The sequence below is a fragment of the Plectropomus leopardus genome, chromosome 5, assembly GCF_026936395.1.
Source record: "Plectropomus leopardus strain MGB_pleo_1.0 chromosome 5, ASM2693639v1, whole genome shotgun sequence".
NCBI lineage: Eukaryota > Metazoa > Chordata > Actinopteri > Perciformes > Serranidae > Plectropomus > Plectropomus leopardus.
Window position 1 is genome coordinate 6,064,267 of NC_142180.1, and position 20,912 is coordinate 6,085,178.

General features: G+C 38.9%; 1 protein-coding gene across 1 annotated transcript in view; it reads right to left on the reverse strand.

Moving 5' to 3' along the window:
* Positions 1–20,912, reverse strand: part of zc3h3 (zinc finger CCCH-type containing 3) — an 84,059-nt gene that overhangs the window by 42,633 nt on the left and 20,514 nt on the right. The window lies entirely within an intron of this gene.

A 20,912-nucleotide genomic window follows, 5' to 3' on the forward strand; every position in this document is an offset into this window, starting at 1 on the left:
ACAAAAAACTCAAAGATGTGTACAAGGTAGTTAACAATAACAATATTACAAAGTTTATCCACCAGAGAGCACTGACAAACATATTAAATATAAAATGTCTAGCTCAGTACATATCTCAGGCAGAGAGCATAAAAAGCTTCCCAGAACTACAGAATTCAATGTGGGTTCATGAATACAAGTGGCACTTTTAAACAATACAGTTATCTGATTAAATGCTAAAATTAAAAAACAGTTAATTGCGAGGAATTAAGTTACAGCAGACAAATCCTTTAAGTAATTCGGCATATGACCTTTATTCATTCCTGCAGACTAAAAACAGAACTGCCTTCAGAGAACTGCTGTAACTGTAAGTGTGATGATAGACAGATGGCTTAACATTAATCAATAGCTCTTCAGTTCTATACTGTGTTGTGACCAAATTAACACTTGCCTGCGAGTTAGACGCCAGAGAAAAAACAGTTTTATATTTAAAAAGGTATTTCTGTATGTCAGAGCTGCTCAGCTCTTTTAGAGTAACACTCAGGCTCTATTAGTGTGTATGTGGATGAAGAGTTGACACGGACTGACAGGCTGATGGCTGTGTGGGGGCCACATACTGACACAGGAGGCCCCTGGTGCGTGCCATCAGCTGTCAGCCAGTGTGGTGGTGATGTCACCACAGAAAGGCGTGTTCAGGGGGAAGTGTGTGTTTTGGGAAGGAGGGCAGTGGTGGTGGTGATGATGGGGAGGAAGGAGGAGGGGCAGTTACTGGCTTGTGGCCTCGTCCATCATCGCAGTGGAGCCATCAACTGTAACATATACCAGCTGACCCAGGGAACCTCAGGCTGACCAAGGGAGGGGGATTCTTCCACTCAGCCACACACACAGGCAAATGCAAACACAAATGCATGCTAGTAGGTTGTTGCTATGGTTAAGGTATACTGTATGTGTTAATAACTTCTATAGCTTTTAAAAAAAAATCATAACTCATAAAAACCCTCAAATTAAAAATGCAAAGATCAAACAAACAAGAAAACTAACAAATAGCAGATGGTGTACCCCCAAAAATGTAAAAATAAATGATAAAAACAAGATACCAGAACGATATGGTTATTTTTTACTAAAAAGAGATTGAATGCATAATAAAACAATTTAATTCAACCTTCTTTAACTGTTAATTCTGGCCCTCGAGCTACTAACAGTTATCATTAACTAGCTCTCCCCCTGCCGATTTCAACACTTATGTGTTGTTCACAATGTACAAATAGGTGTGTTTTCATTGCGGGAACTCTGGGTAAAATCTAGGATGTGGAAACATTTACAGATCTGGCCTTACACTCATTGTGTGGTTCTATGACAGTTTTAATTATGATGCAATCGTTCTTATTCTTCTCTTTCTTCTTCTGCTGGGTTTCATGCTGCATTCACGTGATGTGAGAATAATCCGCATGAAGACTTTCCACTAGAGAAATTCACATCAACTCGGTAACTTGTAAATAATTTTATAACAAGAGTTGCCGTCATGATGTCATAAATGCATAAACATGACTGTCGAAAGTCAATGTTTAGTCAATGGTAAGAAACTGATTTTTTATTAAATATCAATTTTTGATCACATTTTAAGTGTAATATGGTATTAATGTATAATTGCTGTAGAGCAATTAGCCATGTAGAGTGATCTAGATTATTTAGAAACATTACTTTTTTTAGTGTAAACCCTGATAACTCGGATAAAGCTATTTTTAAGGTACATTTTATATTTTATAAGTTTAAAATACATGTCTTTGAAATCATGGTTCACCTTATCCATTTCCTTTGCTCTTTGCTGTCATGAATAAACTGGAAACAGCTCTTAGCTTCTTGTTTAAACGCTCTTGGTATTAAAATGCATCTTCTTTGTAGCTTCCATGGTGTTCACACGTTACGACTGCAAGCACAAGAACACAACAAAGTCCAGAGAACAACTTCCCAACTTGGAAACGCTGACCTTCAGACATCACATGAATGCAGCATAAAAAATAGCTTCTTCCGCCCTGAGTTACACCCAATCAGCACTGAGTCAACCCCAAGCCCCACCCAGCGGTTTACCTCAAGGCAGGGACTTGTTTCGCCCCAGTGAAAGTTCTCGAAAAGCACAATTCCTGCTGCGGAGACACGCACCAACGGGCAAGATCCCGTAAAACTACCCCCGAGTTCCTGCTGTGGACAAAAACGGTTGCCTCCCCTTATATGTTGATAGTGAGTTTACAGCGTCCTTTTTTACCTTTGCAAAAGATCTAAGTTTGTCCAAAACATGTTCTGCATTGTTCCCAGGACGCAGTGACACCGTTGGTTCATCTGATTTAAACACAGTTGGTGGGCTGTTTCCCCCTGCTTCCAGTCTGGTGTGTTGGATTCAGCTGCATCCAGCAGAGAGGTTGCATATTAAAAATTTCTCCGCTGGGCCAAGCGTGCAGGAGAACTACGGTGGCTGACGCAATTTGCTAATGGTGCTATTTAAAGCAAGTGTTTGATTTGTCCATTCTGGGCTACTGTAGAAACAACATAGAAGGTAGAGGGTAGATCTAATTGACATTTTTAGAAAAAGTTTGAAAAAAGAAATTTCATTTGTCCTGCTACATCTTTGAAGTTGAAAGATGAGTTGATCATCTTAATCATAATGGACACTGTGAAAGAGTATCATCTCCGTGTGTAAATGCCTTATTCTAGGGTAAGGAAAACACTACAATTCTTATTTTTAGGTGATTATAAACATATTTATGTATATTTTATACCATTTCTGCAAATAGATGCATCTAAATCCTACATAATGCACCTTTGATGCTTAGGGCCTGTCTCGCTCTGTGCACAATATGTGCTTTTCAAAATCAAGCTTTAAAAAATATTATACATTAATATTATTTTTGAATTTCATCAAGTCTTAAATGCCCGTTTTTCCATCAAAAATACCATTATGTTTTAAGATGGAAAAATACCCCACAAAAAATTAATTAATTTCAATATACTATATGCTAAGTAGTTGTTTTTTTTTTAATCAAAGCCTGGGATATGTCAATAATTTGCAGCAACACTGATTGTGCCAGTGCATCTAGTGGAAATAGCATGTATTTTCACTAAATGCCAAATATGGTAAAAATTACGTCATCAGGTGGAAAACAGTAAAAATGACAAATTCTAAGGCAAAAGCCCAGAATGACACCCAGAAATAAAACAGTGCATGTTTAATGCTTTGATAGCTGTGGGATCAAAAATTGCCATTTCAATGGTGCATTATTTGCACCAACTAAAATTAATGTAACAATTCTTACACAGTGAATTTTAGATTTATTGTAGGAGCTGAACTGGAAATTCCAAGATAAAACCTAGATACACAATCTTGCCAAAATGTATGCCATATGCATGATCACAGCCAAACTTAAAAAAATTAAGGATAAAAAGTACATAAAATGTGCCAAACAGTCCCTAAGGGTTCATGCTTAGCAGAGTCAATCACCTTCTGGTTTTACCTTCATACTCAACAGTGAAAAATGATATTTCCAAAAACTGGCTGATGTTACTATTACAACAAAATAATTCTTAAATGTTAAATGTTGGATACCCAACCCCTGGCGGGGAAGAGGTTTATAAAGGTCAGTAATTTATCTCAGGGCCACACATGACCATGCTTTAACAATGAAGACATGAGCAACTTTCCATGCCCACAATCCATGTCTAAGTATTTTTCCAACTGTTGAATAATACGCATGGAGACTTGACAGCATCCTTGATGAATAATTAAATGATAATAGCCCCTCTGTGTTCTTTTCCATAGTAGCCATATGCTCTTGTAGCCATAAAGTACATCAATAACGTAAATAAGACATGATGAAAACATGCATTTCCTGTGAACTCAACCTTGACCCTGACCCCAACGGTGGTGGTGTTCGGGAATCCGCCAGGTTGTGATATGCCTCAAACATGTCGTGTGTGTCCCATGACGTGTGTCACACACACACACACACAGACACACACTGTCGTGTTTGGTCCAACGCATGACTCTGGCTGTCAATCAGCAGATCCCATTAGACGCATCAAGAAGAAGAGCCTGGGGCTTTGTCCACTTAAGGACTGCCATTATTACAAACGTTATATGTGCGTCTGTTTGTGAGCACAGAAAGTGTATGTGTTTGTGAGAGAGGGAAAAGCTTAGGCGGTAAGCGTGTCTTATAAAACCTTTTCCAAGTGTGACCAGGGCACTTGAAGGTTAAGTGAGTGCATCCCTAAAGGGCAACACAAGATTCCACAAGGGACGTGAACCTCTGCCCCGAGCGATACACATCAAGACCCCCATGCAAGTAAGCTCCCCCAGAGGGGGTGGAGAGGGGGTGGCAGCAAGACAGCACACTGGGAGTGAAAGAAAAGAAAGAAGGGAAGGGCATGTGGACAAAAGAGTAGGCTATCAATTGGTCTGATAGCAGCTTTTTACATTTTTGTTTTAATTTAAGCATTTTGGATGCAGTCAGAAAACCTTTCGTTTTTTTTTTTGTCTTGTGTGTGTCCCCTCTCTAAATTCAGATGTTTTTGTGGGACCATGGGCGCAGCACAGCCTTCCTCAGCAGGACTTTCAGTTTTGCGGTGATTAATTGATCTATCGAGCTACAGAAGGATGAGGCAAGTGAATGGAAACTTTGAGACCCAATGCAATTCACAATTAAGTTTCACTTTCAATGCGTCTGGCCGTCTGCGCTGAGTACGCTCTGAGCTCTGAGAGTATGGTAACAAGAATAACCAAACTGTATACAGAAGCAGTATACAGAAGCATTATATAACAGCGCTGATAATAAACTGTCCCATTCCAACAATGTAAAATCAAAACATGGAGGCAGATGTTTTGGTAGTGGTGGGTCACCACAAATAAATAAATGTGTGGTAAACACTGAAATACTGTACTGATGATGACATAGAGGTCTTTACAAGGTATGAGAATTGAAAATGTCAAAGACGTTGAAACATCACAGCTATTTTAAACATGGTAACCCCTTCAAAACCTGAAGCAACATCAATTTTCTTGTGCTGCTTTTTACAAATATCTAAAACTTTGAAGCCTGAGAAAATTAGTGCAATTTCTGTCAAACACATCGGACAAAAAAGCAAGTTTTGGACCAGCTCTAGTGTCTACCTGCCATCAGACTTGAACTGAACTGTGTCTGTGTTTTGTTGGGGAGCGTTGCCGTTACACCCAGAAATAGATAGTGTCTTGGACATCTTGGTTGACAACATTCTTGCACTAAAGTAATATTAAGAAAGAGGAGCTGCTTGCCTGTGTTTCATCATACTGAGTGACGGTTTGAAGACACATGCAGGACCTTGTATGTCAGTCACCACACACACACACACACACACACACACACACACACACACACACACACACACACACACACACACGCACGCACGCACGCACGCACGCACGCACACACACACACACACACACACACACACACACACACACACACACACACACACACACACACACAGAGGGAGCAGAGGTGTCTCAGTGGTGTAGATTTAAACCAGGACTGAGGTTCTGGTTGCAGATGCCAGTGTGGTACGCATCCATCATGCTGCTGATTCTTTTGGGCCAGTGAGTGATGGACCCCAGTCAGCCGGTCGAACACCAGCACCTCAACTTCTGTTTCAGCCACTGAGTGAGAGACAAGGAGGTGATGTACAAGCCTGCTGGGAGGACACACGAGCATCGCAAGTGTGTCAGAGTGTTAGGGGGGGGCTGATATCACAGCAAGAAGAAGGGGCAGTAGTGGTGGTGGTGGGGGGGGCTTGACTGTCGAAAGAACACCACACAAACATGACAGCACTGCTCATATGGAGTATGTGGATGTTCGACTGTAAGCAGAGGCAGATGTTTCAGGGGATAAAGGTTAGGCTCAGATTCAGCTGTATTCCTTCAAGGTCAGTTCATGAAAGCACTGGCAACGATTTGCCACTTAGCTCTTACAATGCCAGGTCATCACTCCCTATTCTTGTGGTGTTTTTTGTAAATCTAAAGTTGGAGCCACTGAACGGATTAGTTGACTAGTCAGTTAATCATTTTGGTAAATTTTAAATAGGAAATTCTAAAGATTTGATGCTTCCAGCATCTCTAATGGGCTTTTTTGTTAGCTTCTTACTTTCTTAAATCATATTAAATCTTTGGGTTATGAATTGTTGGTTGAAAATGAAAAGGACTTATCTTTTTATTTATTTTTTGACGTTAGATAGACTATCTGATCAAAGGGATAGTTCAACTGAAAATGAAAATTCAGTTATTATCTACTCATCATGCCAAAGGAAAGGCAGGTGAAGTTTTATATTTCACAAAACACCGCCCAAGTTTCACAGGGAAAAGCCATTGCACTCATCTCCCAACAACTGAAGCAAATGGTGACCAGGATTCAAACTAGGACTGTGTCCCTTCAATGTTCCTGTGAAACTCCTGCAGTGTTTTGTGGACTATAAAACCTCACCAGACTTTCCATCGCCATGAGGGTGAGCAGATAATGACTGAATTTCCATTTTGGGTGAACTATTTCTTTAATAAAAACAAAATGATCAGCGGATCGATCTAGAATCAGTATAATTTTTAATTGCAAGAAAGAAGAGGAAAGATGAAGTCCAGTGTTAGAGTGATAGTTCTGAATTTTTAAGTGGCGCTGTATTGGGTACATTCAGTCACATATTAGTGTAATGTCCGGGTGTCCACATGCTTTTGCACAGTGTATAGATACAAATCAGTTTATTTTCTCTTGTACCTGAGAAGCTCTGATCAGCTTCTTTGTATTGGTCCCTGTAGCCTATGATAAAAAAAGAGCTTTTATGTTTACGGCTTTTTTTTGACTGGAGTAATATACCTGAACCAAGTCGATTCTTGTCCTCATTTGGTTTATTTAAGGAATGCTTTGTTTTCTTATCTCAAACCCAAATTGATTGTTGTCTCTTTATTGTGCAATCACTCTTATTTCTTCTTGTGGTTATTGTTTACTCTCAGTTGTTTGTTTTAAGCAGTTTGAATTATTTTGTGTTGACTGCGGATTTCTCTCTTAGTGACAGTGTACCATTGTTATGTTTTTATTTTTTGCTTTTGTTCATGTGTTTTTATGGGACGCTCTTCTAAACGGAACAAAACAAAATCCATCTAATATGTACTACATTTGAACAATACACAATTGTTTCTCTATTTTATCAAATGCTCGTATTCACAAAGCAATTAAAAAGTTGTCCTACTGATACTTTAAGACATTAGACACTATATTTAGACGTCCCCCCTCTGTTTGGGCACCTACTCCTGCTACAATACTGGCATCCTTCTCTGAGAGTGTCATATATAATGACAGCATGTGGCAACAGCCTTAGGATGAGAAATTGGCCTGCTTGTGTAACTGTAAAGGTTTACATGTCCAATAATTTATAGAGTATAGATTTACAGATGACCCTTCACAAAGACCCTGATATTTGACCTTTGAGTCTCCATGTAATGAAGAGGGCCTGCTGGAATAACTGCAGAACTTCTGTCTGACGGTTCACTCTGGCCCCGGGCCATAGTTAGCTCAGTAACGGGGGGCCCAGCTCTTGACATGGTACTGCATTTACCGGGGTGAAAAGTGAGGGTTCAGGGGCTTAAGGTCAGGAGGGAGAAAGGGGGACAACGGTGTGATGAGGGACAGTCAAGTCACTTGTCGGCTCGGGCGCTAATTTGGTAAGGGCAGGGGGCCAAGGGGCTTCCACTCCCCCCTTTCTGATCCTTTAGAGGACCAGCAGGTGCTCTAAAGAAGACAAGCTCCAAATAAACAAACAGCCCCTCCGACTACTTTCCGCCTTTCTCTTTATCGTCAGCTGCTCTCCAGGAATCAGCTGTTTTCTGCTCAGACCAAACTATCCTTTTTTCGACTCAGCAGCAGAACCCTTACTGTAATAACTCAGTGATGTTTTCCTCCATGTCTACATATGTGTCCTTAGCTCTATCCGCCCTTCTCTTGTGCAGCATCCTTTCTCACCCACCCACAGCCCCCTCATTCCATGGTGGCATTCTGGGTGCAGCTGCCAGGGCCTAATTGGTCCCTCTGGGCCGCAGAAGAGCTGGCAGCAGCCCGCTAAATTGCTGATCACAACCAGGAGGAGCGGGCATCTGCTCGGAGCAGACACCGCTGCTAAACCGCTGGGATGGTCCGCTCACAAACACAAACACAGAGGCATATGTACTAATAAAGGTCCTTCAAAGTCACACTGGCAAGAAGCATCAGTTCAATAACTCTAAGATGAGACTACAAACAGTCAAGTCATTCACAGGATAAAGTCACGGCAAGACAACATTTGTTTTATTGTCATGTCAGTTGCTCAACGACTATTTTCTCACTGACTACTGAAGGGGAAAAGTAGAGACAAAAATAATACATTAGTTTTTAGAACTCCTTGATGCATTAAGTCATAACATGACTTGACTATGAAAAATAATGCCTACAATAATGACAAAAAATCTAATTTCTTGTTTCTTAAAATGTCTGTACAATCTTTTTTTATGTTGGTAAAACATTGAAATAGAATTTTGCTGCCCCCGTCCCCGTCATCAGCCACTGCCACACATACACTCAAATTCTGTGGGAAAAACAATTTTTCCTACAACTTGTAGTGGGACTTTTCAACCTAGATTGTTTTGGTGTAAGTTGCAAAGTGTTGGAGATAGAGATGTCTTTCCTCCCTCTAATATAGTGGAACTAGATGACCCTCGGCTTGTGGTGCTCAAAGCAGGGCAGAAAAATATTGCACCAACAATTTTTTTAGAAAAGCTGCGAAATCAAGAATTTTAGACTGCAACAATCACATATACAGCCCACAAAATCCTGGAGGGTATGCTTTAAGCAGGTCATCAACTGTTTCTAGTAAAGGTCATGCCTTACTTATCCTTGCATTATCACTCAAGTTGTGACTCCAAGTAATGCAATAATGCAGCAATGCAAAACCTCTACATCTGTAACTGATGCTGAAAGGTTTTCAAGGAACTAGTCTTAAAAATAGTTAGAACAAATTTGTTACACAATCCCCATCATTGAGGGTAATTCAACACACATTCCAAACTGGTCACTTATAGCAGTACAATAATCCTCTCAAAAAAAATACCAGGGGTCATGAAGTTAAAGTACACAAGCTAAAGTGTGAGAGATAAGATATGCTAGAAAGTATCCTACACACATGCACAGATGCTCAGATGCACACTTGTAGACATAAGATGGGCTACTGTAAACAGGAGGCGTTAACAGGATCTCATGTCTCTGTGCAAAAACAGGAGACAGAAACAGAATCAAAGTGTGTGACTTTTTTATGTCACTATATATACACCTTTTAGTTTGGCCAAGGTATTATGTGATGGTCATGCTCTTTCTGTAGCATGTCTTTTTATGGGATATACTAGAGGGATAATGGGATGACAGTGATGTAATTTATTTTTGCTTCTCTACCTTTTGCTTTCATTAGTTTGTCTTTGTCTGTTCTTTTAATGTTAACACTTGGAAAGAGTGTGTCATGAGATTAGTTGCTTAATTGTCTGCCCCAACCACATTAGGCCTGACCGTACCCACAGGCCAGTTTGTAACTTCTCAAAAATCTCCTGGTCTTTAATCAGTTAAGGTTCGATCCAGTTCCAGATTTTATAGTTGGTATTATGTCATGGATAATGTATTGGCTGTGTTGCCATTAACCCATCCTAATCTCTATTTATCACACAAGGAATATGTTTGGGGTGTGCTAAACATGTGGTAGAAGAGTCCACATGTTAGAGGTCATGTCACAAAAGTTGGTTACCACACTGAAAAAGGTTTATTTGACTTTAGCTTGTAAAAGATGTAATGTTGTTATTAGTAAGATTTTTTTCTTTTTTTTGGAACATGGAAAAATTGGGAAATTAACCAGGCTCACGCACATAACTGTTCAGACTTGGGTCATTCTCAGACAAAATCTCTGCAGGTTCATGTGGGGTCTGGCATTATTCTTTGAGCCTGATCATGGCTTCAGGCTAGATCCAAATGCCCGATGCATTTGCTAAATATATGTACTTTAACACTGGAATCATCTTAAGGCCCGGGCCATGCTACATGCATGAGCAGGGCTTGGTGGTTATCTCACAGAACTGCTGTGGCTCACACAGGAGCAATGTTCACACAGACACCATTGCTACTGCGGCGCTGCCTGCTAATATATCTACTGCAGTTTCTCAATTACACTCATTTATGGAGCCATGCAGCCACTGCATTGTCAACAACATTGTCCTTCAGATATTTCATGATACAAACCCTTTTTAAACAATTCTGTTGGGATTCTGACAAAAGAAATGTTGTCAGAGGGCTTTTATTTTGAAATGGATACAGGAAAGGTCAAACTAGAAGACAAATTCTTGTAATTCCTCACCTCTGTGACAGATTAAGACACTGAAACTGTAGTGTAAGGTGATATAATGTCAATATGATTTGAAAAGACCATTTTCACCCATTTACTGAAAGAATAAACCACAAGTTCCACAACAGCCTCAGTGTAACTGAGAAAAGGGGAAAAAATAACCAAATATGATGACTTTTTTTTTTTTATTAACTTAATGTTTTGCACATCTTTACTGGGTTGCACAGCTTAAATTCTCATCTTATGTGCTTTTCATTCTTCATGTTTTGATAATTTTGGCTGTGTTCATGGATGTGACATACATTTTTGCTAGATTGTGTATTTTTGTTTGATCTAAACATACACTGTATTGTTTCTGCAAGTCATTCTGGGCTTTTGCTTTGGAATTTGTTATTTTTAGTATTTTCCACCTGATTATGTCATTTTTACCATATTTGGCAAATGGAGAAAAAACATACCATTTCCACTGGGTGCACAATCAATGTTGCTGCAAATCACTGACACATCCCAGGCTGTCATCATCAAAAAATATCTAATATATCTTCAATTTAAAGGATTAAACTTCTGAAAATTAATGAATATTTGATATCTACGACTAGGACTGATGTTGGTTAAAAAATTACCTCATTGATATAGAAAATTAATTAACATTGATAGAAATTAATATAAATGTATACATTTCTTTAAAGCTTGATTTTGGAAAGCGCATTTTGTGCGCAGAGCAGTATGAGTGTGTGTAATATTAAAGCAGACTAGGGGTTAATGGCAGCTTTTTGGCAATCTGTTCTTCATTATTGTCATCAAACAAGATGGCCAATGATATCAGCGTGTGTCTCCACAGAGGCAGAGTGAAGTATTTAACAGCTAAGCCCCCCTCAAGACAGGACACATATTAACCACACACACCACAGGCTCACACACACACACACAGACACACACAGACACAGACACAGACACACACACACACACGCACGCACACGCACACGCACACACGCACACACGCACACACGGAGAAGCCCCCAGACAGAAGACAAATTAACCACTTCCCACAGAGCAATTCACAAGGGAGCAGGGGACAGTAAACGGCAAATGATCAATATTGCCTTCTTCAGGAGCGCCCACACAATATTAGCCCCACACGTTGATACATTTAACACGAGTGCATGTGCAATCACATAAACATACACTGACATGAGGGCAGGTATGTCAATCCTGTGCATAACCTTGATATTTTAGGATTTTAGGACTAACTGAGGACTTTGTGTTGATATTGTGACAGAGGAAGACTGTGATCGTGACGCTCTTGTCCCAATAGACAAGTGGCATTTTACCCTGCTTCTCTCTCTCACTCTCTTTCTTTTTTTTGTACTCCTCTTTAACTCTGAAGCTACAATGACAGGAGACAAACTAGCTATTTCCCCCAGAGCAACTCACTGGGGACAGCAGAAAATGAACTGCCCCAGATCAATACTGTACTCTCTCTCACAGTCACTCTCTGCTCTCCTCCACAGACACTCAGCAGAGCGTGGCCCCCCAGAAGAAGACACTTTTAGCTTTGAGTTAAAATTTCACAAAGAGAAATAAGAAGTGTATTTAAATTAATTAACTTGTAAAGTGTTCACAAAAATGTGCATGGTATCCTATGTGCAACTATTCCTGTACGTTTACATGCATTACACAGCCCGGCTATTTGTCTCACTCTGATTAAGGTCAACCTGCTTACATGCAGCTTTAACACGCAGCAACTCAACTTCCCTGCTTTCATGAAAAAAAACAAAAACCGAGAGCAACAACCCACAGATACAAAGATGCACCCACAGAAGTACAGAGGAATCATCTCTGAGCAGCAGTGCCTGCTTTAACACAGGGGATATGATGATTCTGTCTATACACAGCTGCTCCTCAGCATGTTTGTGTTAACAGAGAAAATACTTAACCCTTTGAAATCTGGGCAAATTAGCTCGATTTCTTTCAAAAACACAGGAAGCAGTTACAAGTTCTGAGTAACAAGATCATTACCTGAAGTGTAGTTAAAACAGATTTTTTTTTTTTTTTAGAAAGGTGAAAAACTAAAAAAAAATAATTTTTAAATAATTATACTAATAAGTATAGATTAAGTTGTTAATACAAATAATAATAATCATATATATAGTTTTCTGGACATTTCTCCCTTTTTTTAAAAAAAATATTATCTACTAATAATTTCCTCTATTTTTTCCTCTCTCGCTCTCTTTCTTCCTTTTTTAAAATTAATTTTCTTTTGATAATTTCTTGTTGTTTGTGGGACATCTCTTGCCAACTTGCTCACTGCCTTTTTAGCCATGTTTTCTAAAGAAACCGAAATCAATTTGCTTAAGTTTCAAACATCTAAATGCATGTAAAATACATTTGAACGCACCAAAAAAAAACCCCTGATGTTCCCGGTTTCAGAGGGTTAATAACTACATCTTGTTCAGTCTATTCATTACTTTTATAAATGTGTTAGTTATATACCATATGTGATAGAGTCAGGTAAAGCTGCAACAATTACTTAATAACCAATTGACAGAAAATTAATTGGAAACTCTTCTAATAAGTAAGCAAAGTTTTACTTTTTTTTCCATTTGCTTAAATTACCAAAGCGCGTTTAACTATTCTCTGACATTTTTTGACAAAAAAGGGCAAATTAATAGATAGTGAAAAGAAGTGTTAGCTACATCCCTACTGTCAAGCTTCTAAGATACAGACATTGTCCGTTTTTGTATTGCTGTTGCAGTGTAGTTATGTGTTTTGGAGTCTCTTCTATGTATATCATGCTTGCGTTCAGTATGATGTTGTGCTAATGTATGTGCTTTGCTATATACTGTCTGCCCTTTGTTCTTTTTGCTATGAAGTTCTTTATTTACTTTTTGACAATTACTGTGTATTGCTCCAAAGATAAGGGTAAGATGTTTCCATACTACAGTAATTTGTTGGATACTGGTTAACAGTTAACCTGTGAGACCTACAACTAGAACCACATAAGCAAAAATGCTAAACAGAGAGTTGAGGTTTAAAAGTCATCTTTCTTATCAAATCTAAAACTTTTTTTGTCTTGAGCTCGGCAGTGTTTGTCAGTGGAGTCAATAATTAAAAAAAAAAAAAGACTAATACAGTTCTCCTTGAAACAGGACCAGCAGAATGGTGGGAATGCAGTTGTTTTAACTACTGGCAAAAATAAATAAATAAATAATAACCTGCACTTATGTGGACTTAAAATAATGTTCCTTGGTCATCATCTTCCAAACCTAATAAAGTCATACAGAATTCTGAAAAATGTTGACTGGGTTGCTAATGGTCTTAGATGTTGACACAAAAGCAGATCTCTGGAAATATGTACATGCATATGTGTCAGATAAACCAATGTGAAATCTGTGTGAAAGTAACACTGAGGTAAACAGGCACAGGAGTTAACCAGTTGCTCAGGTTGCTGAGCCAGCAGTGACCATGTGCAGAGCCCCCTCTGCAGCTCACTGGCAGGAATGCAGCAGTGGGTCCTGCTGGTGCTCATGCACATGTGCGTACATGTGCAGGTGTGTGTTAAAGTGTGTGCATGTGTGCGTCTTAAATCTGGCTGTACACCCTGACCCACTCACAGGTGAGTATAAATAGTACTGACGCCCGATTCTGGGTTTTCCTGCCAAGTTTCTGCTGGCTCGAGAAGACGTGATGGAACAGAGAGCAGCAGCCTTCAGCGAGCTCAGTGCTGCTGCCTGCTGCAGGCTACTCTTTCCCAGTGTAGAATCACAGTCAAACCATTATCACTGCCAGCAGACTGTAACCAGTGATAACCAACCAGCAGCCAGGCTTTAAATTAGGAACAGAACAACTAATCATCAAGACATCATCAAATTATTACATTTACTGATACTTATTTTTAGGTTTGTTGAGCTGTGTAGTTTTGAAACCATTAGTTGATTAGAGCAGATCAGAAACCAGTAATCAGAAAATGAATTGTCAACAGTAGTAGAGTAAGTTATTTAAAAAATAAGGTTTCCAGTTTTCAAATTGTGAGAGTATGTTGCTTTTCTGTGATTCATTAATCTATTCATCCATCAGCTATGGCTGCATATCCTGAGAGGGTTGCAGAGGGCTGCAGCCAGCTGGGTGAGAGGCGGGTTACAAACAGGACAGGTTGCAAACTCCACACAGAAAGGCACCAGCCAGCCGGTGGGTTTAAACCATCGGTAGAAATCTTGAAATTTGATAATAAAACTTAAATCAGCTTTAACCCCTTCCATCGACATCAGTTTTCTTGTGCTGCATTCAGAAACCTTTCACAAGCTTTTAACCCTGAGAAAAATTGTTTGGATTTTTTTAAAAACACGGGAAAAAATAGGGGCCGACAGATTATCAGCCTGGCCGATTATTAGGGCTGATGTTTGGCATTTCGCCAATTATTTGTATCAGCGTTTTATTCCAATGATAGCCGATACAACTAATTAATGAAAAAGTGTGCGTATTAAGCTCAACCAGTACCAGGGAAGGCAGTCTGCAATACATGCGAAGAATATGTCAGAATGAGATGAACTTTAACTTTATAAAACCTCAGGGAGCTATTTTTATTCAATTATGTTTTATTTAAATTTTCACTGATCTTTAGAAAAAAAGGTTGCAGGGAACTTGCTGTATATGATGTTGAAAATTTCAGTTTTGCTAGAGGCATTTAAACAAAGTTTTATGTTAGAGTTTGTTATATTCCAAATTCTGAATTTTGACAGAAATATTTTCATTTTTATTGTAAATTCATAATGGTTCCAAATACTGGTTATCGGTCTGATTAAGTACTAATAATTGATATCATTACCTGTCCTGAAAAACCAATATCGCTCAACCTCAAGAAAATAACATAATGAGCAACTTGGCAAGAAGTGTCCAGCAAGACACTTGGCAAGAAATTAGTATAAGGTTACCAAAAAATGACCAGAAAATTAGCTATGGGGTGATTATTTGATATTACCCAAAACCAGGGAAAATGCCCAGAAAAACACATTTATATATTATTTTTGTTTCTTATTTTAATTTTCTTACAACATTTAAGTAATTTATTGCAAATGTTGTTTGGCTTATTTTCACATCATTTTCTTGTAAATTTTTGATAATTTTTTACAAATTTTTGGGTCATCTCTAGATACGCTGCTCGTCTCTCGTTCCCTGTTTTATGAAAGAAAACAAGACAATTTGCTTAGTTTCCCATGGGTTAAAAAGAAAATATATGGGAATTTGCCAATATGTGGGTGCAATTTACTTAAAAAAGATATTCCCTACTATTATGAGCATTTTTTTCACAGTGCCTTTCACAAAATGAACAGAAAAAACTGTATTGCTGTTGTTGTTGTTGTTGTGTGTCATTTGCAGGGACGCTGCTTCTGTCCTGCTCTCTGTTGTGCGGTTTCACTGAGGGCAGGGCTCAGCCCCTCTACACACACTGGCAGGGCCACCAACACTGAGAGAACGCCAGGTCAGCTGTCGCCAAAACTTTTGCTTTGGTCTGCCTGTGTCTGTGTCTGTCTCCAAATTTAGCTGGTTTGACCACAGAGGTGCAAATGACGGCTGGCTTAACTGGAGTCTGTTTCTCTCGCTTTAGTCAGCCAAGCCAGATAAAATCCTGTGCTTCTTGGGTCATCACCAAGCTAGCCATTACTCATATCTCTGTGGTCAAACCAGCTGCTGTTTAAGTTGGAGTGCCCTCGTATTCTGACCTGTAAAAGATCCCAAGATACACATATAACTATGTCCACCTTTCAAAAAATGGTGTTAACACAGAGTGAATACATATGGAAATAAAATTAACTGGATAGCATTTACAGGAAACATAAAAAATGCTACCTGCATCCCTAAAATATTAAGAAAATCCCACTGAATTGTGAAAGCAGTTGCATTATTCTTTTGCTGGAAAAAAATCCTGACAATGAATGTTATTGTAAGACCCTGCAGTCATTTAAAAAACTATGAAATTGAAATTAACAGCTTAATTTAGAGCAGAGCATTGTGAAGCTCAGATGTGAATCACTTTATTTTACAAAATGATGGAATGCTTTGTTTCATATCTGTATCAAAGCACTTTCTTTGTTAAAAAAGTGCAATGTTGTGTTACATTAAATTCACTGGTATTCATTCATTTTTTGAATGTTTTCTCATAGAATTTTTGACATTTTAATTATCCACCACATGAAAGAATGAAAAGATGTGCTTAAATTGTACAAAACAGAATTTAGAAAACAAAAAAAACATAATTTGGGATTTTTTTTTAATCCGAAAAAAAAGGCCCTAGAGTTTCCTGAAAATGCAGTAATTTGGAGGGTCTTACCCTTGATACTGGAAAACCATTTCCTAACATTTTATAAAATAAACAGTGGCTTAAAAGGGATGTTTACTAGGTGATCATAAACACTACAGCTATCAAAACACTTAAAAATCGGACATATGCAAGTAAAACCCTTGAATTTCCATGTTTACTGTTATGCAGTATTTTTTTCTGAGGTATTGTTTGACATTTCTGTGCCTGCAGAGGCGCTGGTTACATTTAAATGGTTAATTAAAAGGCTGCAGAGGCAAAAATGAAGATATTGTTGTGCTGAACTGAAATAAATAGTGTCTCAAAAAACTAAAGTCACAGTAGCCAAATTTGTATCCCAGCAGAGCATGGTGAATCCTGGAGCTTTCAGCCTCAGTCCATTTGATCAGAATGTCGGGTCAAAGTGTTGAGCCTCAATTACAACACCAAAGATGATCAACAAATCCTTCATCATTATTTTGGCCTGCAGTACCAGTTATTAATATCACAGCTGGAGCTCATAGTCTGAGCTCTCCACCTATCACTGTTAACCCCCCTCTGCCCTCCACGCCAACTCTGCTGGCATGACGGCTGCTGGAAAGGACCACGGCTTCCAGCGCCGGAGCCGCCATACCAAACCGGTCACACCTCCGCTACCACAAATGCCAATGGTGCTAATGCCAAGTCACTGACAGTCACGTCGAAGCCACACTGCTACTGTAAATCATACAAGCGGGTTCAACTGAGAGTGCAGGAGGAAGGGCAGCGGCTCCACGCTGCGACCACGGTACATGTGACAGATACACACAAACACACTTCCCCCAACAACACACGCAATTGAGGACTCCATTACTCTGCTTCTGTTCAGAGCAAATCTCACTAATTAAATAGGTTAAGCATTAATTATTCAACCAAAGAGAGGGAGAGAGACCCTTGACGGGGGGGGGGCGACGGACGGAGAGGGTACTGAGGAAGCAGGGGAAGGGTGATGGAGGGGGATGCGGCGCTCTTCTCAGGGCTATAAAACAATCCACACCCAGCGAGGCTAATCAATACAGCCCTGCTGGAATTAGCAGTTATCTTACAGCCCTTTAACAAGAGCGTGCTGACTGACAAACACAAACAATCATCCATTATTAAATACCAAAACACAACAAGGCCCTGTGGGAGAGTGGGTGAGAGGGACACTTGAAAATACTGAGGGAACGAGTGGAGGAGTGTGGGAGGCTGAATAGAGGGGAAAGTGAGACTGACGAACAGGGAAAATGATATGAATGGAATAGAGGAAGCAGAAATTAAAGGATTATTCTACTTTTAACAATTACAATAGGTTGGGCTATTATCATCCATTGTACTGACCAAATGAATTTCTGAAGTCTGGGAACTCAAATATCTTGACATAAAGTTGAAAAGCAAAATAAAAAAAAAATACAATGCCTTGCTCTGTCAGCACTGTTGCCATTATTAATAATGGTAGTTCTGTTGGCACCAGTAATAACAGTGTGCTGACTCATTATGACAGGACGGCTTTGTCAGACAAACCGAGCAATTTGATGCCACCTCTGTTGGCTTTAGCAATTTTTATAAGCATTTTTCAACACTTTCAAACACCTTGCTGACCAAACAAATACATATATACGAAATTTCAAAAAAATAACTGCTGCATTAATGATTAATGAAAATAACAATTAGTTGCTGTACTACAACAGCATGGATACACATTTTATAAAAGGTTCAAAATTCCAAAAATTCTACAGTAATACTACAGCAAATAAAACTTCAGGAATCCATCCCACCCAAAAAACAAGTGCACCGCTGACGGTCCTCTGATTTCTTACGATGACAACTGCATTATGTTTTACATGTGTGCTGTGATCAAATTTTTATTTAGTTTTCTGTAGAGTGTAATGATAAATCCTATATACATAACTGCATCTCATCCATATGCACCCATATATATAACAAATTTTGCAGGTATTGATATTCCAAAAGAAAAGTTAGCCTACTGTCTAACCCTCTCCTCCCCACCCCAGCTAGCTGAGAATGACCTGTGATGTCTAAGTCATATAATTAAAATAAAGAAATATATAAATAAATGAAATAATTATAAATAAAAATAATAATAAAAAAACAGAAATATGTATGATGAAAAGATGAATGATTATAAAAAGAAAATAAAAACCCTACTTATCTTACCCAGATAAGTAAGATCAGTAATAAATGTCCTGTATGTGCACATATATAGACATACCTACACATATCCATACAAAGCAGAAACTGATACATCAATACATGTAAAAAAAACCCCCACAAAAAACAAACCAAAAAAATGGTATCAAAGAATAAAGACTTACCTATTTCATTAAGATAGAATTTCTCTGACTTTCTCCATTGCCTAAGCCAGAGCTTAAAATTCTCAAACTTCCAAAAAATACAAACATATCCAGAATAATATTTTACTACAGCAAGTAAAACTTCTAGTATCAATCCTCCCCCCAAAAACACGTGTGCCAGCCCTTTGATTTCTTACAATGATAACTGTTACCATGTGTACTGTAACTATTTTTATTTGTGTGCTTGTTGGAACAAAAACTTATTTACAAGCTGCTGGCTACAATCAGCAAAAGTAAGACCCAAATGGTTATAAACCATTCTTTAAAGAGAGAAAGTAAAGAAAGCGGCTGACAGGACCAATCTGTCATTCAGTTTACACCTGTCCATCATGTCTCTGCTCAAGAGTCTGCTCCACATTTGTTCCCAGCACCGACAACATTATTCCTAATGGTTAAATCTGGGAGACACCTGTAGGGAGGTTATGGTGGGCTTAAGAAGCCTACCCTCTGTCTGCAAGCATGGAGGTCAGGGCCATCAGGGAAAGCATTGAGCTCAGAGGTTTGCATGCCAATCATGGCTAGAGGCAAATACCCGGGGGGCCTGAGAGAGTGGACAAATCTTAACTTTCCCCATGGGAGGGACAAAGACGCAAGGGAGAGAAAGGAAAGGAGGGGACAAATGTTGACTGAGAGAGGAAAAGAGGTACTAAGATGAGAGGAAGAGTAGTAGGGACCGGAGATAGTAGAGGCTCAAGGAATAACTCAACAAGACCAGAATAGATTTCGGGGGGTTCGGATGTCCAGGCCGGTATGACTGAAATGGAAAGTTGGAATGGCTGAAAAAAAAAAAAAGACAGCAAGAAGATAAAGGGTCAGGTTTCTCCACAGCCTGGGACCTCGACCTGGAGCTTGGCTCTGGGGTGTGGATGGAGAGCCAGGTGGAGCAGGCAGAAGGGGGGAGGAAAATAACCCACGTTAATATTACACACACTAGTATCGCTCTGCACACAAAATGAGTTTTTCAAAATCATGCTTTAAAAAATATTATAGATTAACATTATTTCTGCTTTCATTTAGTTCATTTATTTGTCCTCAGTCCTACTTAGAACTATCAAATAATTACTGATTTTCAGAATTCTAACCCTAAAATGACAACTTTTTGTCATGATGCCACTATGTTTTTAGATGAAAAAAAAAGATTTATATTCAATCTACTTCATACAAAGTAGATTTTTTTGGATTATCACAGCTTGGGATATATCAATGATTTGCAGCTATACTGATTGTGCACCTTGTGAAAATAGCATGTATATAGGTAGTATAAACGACGAATCCCAAAGCAAAAGCCCAGAATGACACCTAGAAAAAGATAAATGCATGTTTTTATGCTTTGTTGGCTGTGGGATCAAAAATATCAGTTTGAATGGGTTTTAAAGGCACATTTTTTGCACTTAACAGTATGAATGTAACAATTTAGTTTACACAGAGTATTTTAGACTTATTGTAGGAGCTGAGCTGTAAATATAAAGATTTTGCAAAAATACACAATCTTGTCAAAATGTATGCCATATCCATGAACACAGCCAAAATTATCAAAAGAATGAAGAGTCCCTAAGGGTTAAAAATAGGACAGAAAGATGAAGACAGACAGAAAGTCAGAAATAAAAAATCTAAGAGATCATGGTCATAAAACCTGAGCTAGAAGGAATGATCAGTTCATATGACCATACAAAATTCACTAGCTTTACAGGAATATGGGTCTTGGCCCCTACTTGGCTCTACCAGCACACTAAGACTTGCAGCCAAGATATTAATTAGGTGAATATGTTTATTCCCTGTGGACAGGGAGGAAGTAGAGGGATAGAGTGATGGTGCCAGGGGGGAAT